Here is a 4,036-nt window from a genome sequence, read left to right on the forward strand (position 1 = left end):
CCTGAATACTGAGAAAATAACAATAATGACACTATCTAGTGTGTCTTGAGCCCTCACTCTGTCCTAGGAACTGCTCAAAGTGCTGTATATATATTAAATCATTAAATCCCACAACTGTCCTGTGAGGTTTTGCAAATGAGTAAGTTTGTGCCTTCATGAGGGACTGCACCAAAAGGACACAGCCAGATGACGTGGAAGAGCTGTGACCTGAAGCAGGTGATCTGTGTCCAGAGACAAAGGCAATTAAGGGAGTATATGCTATCATTATCATATCAATGAAAACTTGTTTGAATTCCTCCAAGTATGTTTGGGCCAGCTGCCATGTTCCTGGGCCTGTGCTGAGGTGAAGATAACACTGTCACTGTGGAAATCTAACCAGGCTCTAGATCAGGGATTTACACCTTCTCTTCCTTGCCATGGATATTAGGTGAATGTCTGGCTTTAGGTTCATTATTATGGTCAGCATTCCTCAGAGGGAGGAGGTTTTACTTCTTAACCTTGGAGAACTGTAGACAAAATCAGCAGTCTTTTCAGGTTTCACTGAGGGCTGAGGAGGCACAAAACTCTGAGATCCAGGACACCTTTACCTTTGTATAGAATAGGGGTGAGATATTTGGATTAAGGTCCAACCTAGGCCAGCCCCTGCTACAGAACCCAGAACAGCATGAGCGAGGAGGATGGGGCAAAGGGCCCATGAGCAAGAAACAGGCTCTGAGTTCCTGCTTCAGAGGCTCTCAAAGGCTGCAAGAGTGGCTGGGACTTCTGGTGGTAGCATGAAAGAGTTGTGTCTCCTGTCTGTGATGAAAGTGGAAACATTGGTCAGTAGCTAGAACGAATCAATGACATCCACTCATCCTGGAGACTTTCTGAGGACTTCACCCATGTCTGCTAATGCCCCTTCCTTCTCGTGAATAGCAAATCAACCTCAGTTCTCCTCGTGCGGCTCCACCAGAGTGCTCTATGTAGCTCCCCTCTGAAGGTGCACAAGGGCTCCCCATTTTGGCCCAAGGCAGAAAGCAGGACTAGTGGTAAACGTTTTCTGCTTCCTGGTCTTGAGAAGCAGAGTGACCTGGGTCACTCTGGCCCACGTGAGGCTATAGTCTCCTGGTGTTCTTCTGTCCCCAGGGACTCTCCTCTGGCTCTGCCCCCCAGGTGCTGCCCCAGACTGCAGTAGAAGGGAAAGAGCCCCAACATAGAAACCTGAGTCCAAGGCCTTGCTCTGCCACTGGCTTGCAGTGCATTGGTGGGAAGTCATTTCCCTTCTCAGGACTTCAGTTTTCCTATCTGCAAATGTGGAGGTTAAATTTGATAAGGTCTGTGGTAATTGGCAGCCGGACAATTCTGTAAGCTAGGCACTGTGATGGCTCCCACTGGTATCTCTAGAAGATTCCAGACAGCAGTGTCAAGAGAGTGGAACCCATTCAGAGCAGACGCTGGGTTAGGACCAACACTCCTGGCTTACAGTCCAGTGCTTTTCCTAGACTGCTAATTTCTTGGCCCGACATTCAGCACCTCCCCCAGATCTTCCAAAGCCTTGATTACCATGGTTCTGCGCTAGCACTGCCTCCCTCTAGTGCTTCCAACTGGAGTCTTCTTGCAACCATGAGCACACCTTTCACTTCTGCTTCTGCACCTCTCTTTCTATTGTTTCCTCTACCTGGACATCTTTGCAGTCGTCTCTGTTTTTCAAATCTGTTAAATGCTAGTTACTCCAGGAAAATTTTCTTTCTTTTTTTCTTTTTTTGGTACTGGGGATCGAACTTGGCTCCTTGCGCTTGTGAGGCAGGCAGCAGAACCACTGAGCTAAATCCCCAGCCCCAGAAAATTTTCTTGATCCTTCTGTCTGGCTTCCTCCATGACCTTCCCTTCATCTGAATTCTCTAAGTTCCTCTCTCCATCAGAGCTTCCTCTTTGGAGCCCTTCTGGCCAAGTAGACAAATAAATGAGCTCCTCTCTCTGTTAGACAGCAGAGGCCTTCTGGTGATGCTGCTCAGTGTGAAGGAATGGAATCCATCCAGCTGTCTGTCCATCTTACATTTGGTCAGTACCACCTCTGAACACAAATGGTGGAATTTCTGGTAGGAAAGGGCCTCAACTAAAGGAATTTAAGGGGCCGGGCATTTAGCTCAGTGGTTCTGCTGCCTGTCTTGTAAATGTAAGGTCCCGAGTTCGATCCCTGATACAAACAAAACAAAACAACACAATTTAAGAAGGCCCCAGGAATTACACTAGACTGGCATCCATGAGAGTGAGGGAACTATCTGGGGTCCTCAGATACAGGCTGACCACACCGTGATAGCCCCTGTCTCTTGCTCTTTCACTGAACCTGAGATTTCTTCTAGAGAAGAAAACTTATGTTTTTTCTTCTTAAAAATTAGAAGGGTTTGTGCCCTATCCTCCCTAGGATAGAGTCTTTTTTTTTTTTTTGGAGACAGGGTCTCACTATGTAGTTGAGACTGACCTGGAACTCACTGTGTAGTCCAGGCTGGTCTCGAACTCACAGCGATCCTCCTCAGCCTCCCGAGTGCTGGGATTACAGGCCACGCCAGGCCCCAAAATAGTTTTACAGGGCTTGGTGAAGGCCCTCCTCTCCGAGTCCCACTGCAGGCTGCAACAGTGTGGACACCAGGGGGCAGCATTGAGCTTCACACGGCCCAGACCGCCGGCCTTCTGCTCTCAGGCGCTGGGTCTCGGGACTGCCCTAATCGGAGCCTCCAACTCCGTTGCACAGGTGGAGAAACTCGCCAGTGGGGGTCGGAGAAGGGTATGCAACAACAAGCCCGGTGCTTTGTCCTTGGGTTAAATATTTGTAAAATAAAGATGCAGGAGGTGGAAATCTCTTTTGGGTCGAAATTTGCTTCAGGAAAAGGGGTGGCAGACACCAGCCCAAGGCGCTGAGTAAAAGGGAAACCCTGTCCTGGGCTTCTCTTTCTACTGTCTCACTAGCTGATATTTGAGGTCAAGACCTCCTTCCTCCCCACTCCAGCTCCAGTCCTGACCCCCCTCAGTCTCCTGACTACTGCACTGTCTTATCTGAAATCTCTTCCTGGTCTGTGTGACTTCCTCAGAGCTCCTGGCTGTCAGCGCCTCTCTGAGATCTGTATATGGGTACCTATGGGACCCCTGGATGGGTACATAATCTCCCCCCTTTTCTTCCCACTCCACAGGAAGGTCCGGGTCCCACTGTGTTCCCTCTGTGGCCTTGGACAGGTCTCCCGGCTCTTTTGAGCACCAGTAAGATGGGACTAAAGGGCCTACATACCACAGACTCAGGAGGAGACAGACTCACGGGGTGTAGCAAGTGGGAGGCACTTGGATGTCCCCTCCCCAGTGTGGGAGTGGCTGTGGGGTGAGAGGCTGCTTAAAGGGTGTCTGGGCCTGGCATGGTGGTGCACGCCTGTAGTCCTAGTACTTGGGAAGCTCACGAGTTTGAGGTCAACCTGCACTACATAGTGAGTTCAAGGCCAGCCTGAACTACATAGAGATCTTGTCTCAGAAAACCAGGGCTGGGGATTTAGCTCAGTGGTTCTGCTGCGTGCCTCCAAGCAAGAGTTCCATCCCAGGTACAAAAACAAAACAAAACAAAACAAACAAAAAAACCCCACCAAATAAGTCTAGGTGTCAGTGCCCAGAATTCACCAGAAGCCAGCCCCTCTTGTTAGATAGCCTTTGAGAGCACAAAGTGGGTGATGCCAGGGGAGGAATTTTGCTCAGAAATAGGAAAATTCCCGGGTGAAGGGAGTTTCTACACAGGCAGGGCCCAAGGCCCCTCCCTAAGGCTCTTTGGGAAGGCAGCCTGCAGTTCTGGCCATTTCTGCACCGAGGGATGGTAGTGAGAACTGTTACCTTTCTGGGCCTCAGTTTCCCCTCCGGTTCCTGCATGGGCTAGGGCTGCCCGCGTGACTCCTCCCTGCATTTTCATTTGCAAGGCTCGGTGGGCGCAGAGATCCCCGACCCTTCCCTCATCAGGGCCCCCGGGCCAGGCGGACCCACCCGCGGACTCACGCTCGGATCCCGAGCGACCAGGAGCCCCACG

The sequence above is a fragment of the Fukomys damarensis genome, unplaced genomic scaffold, assembly GCF_012274545.1.
Source record: "Fukomys damarensis isolate Sample0158 unplaced genomic scaffold, DMR_v1.0_HiC HiC_scaffold_23, whole genome shotgun sequence".
Classification (NCBI taxonomy): domain Eukaryota; kingdom Metazoa; phylum Chordata; class Mammalia; order Rodentia; family Bathyergidae; genus Fukomys; species Fukomys damarensis.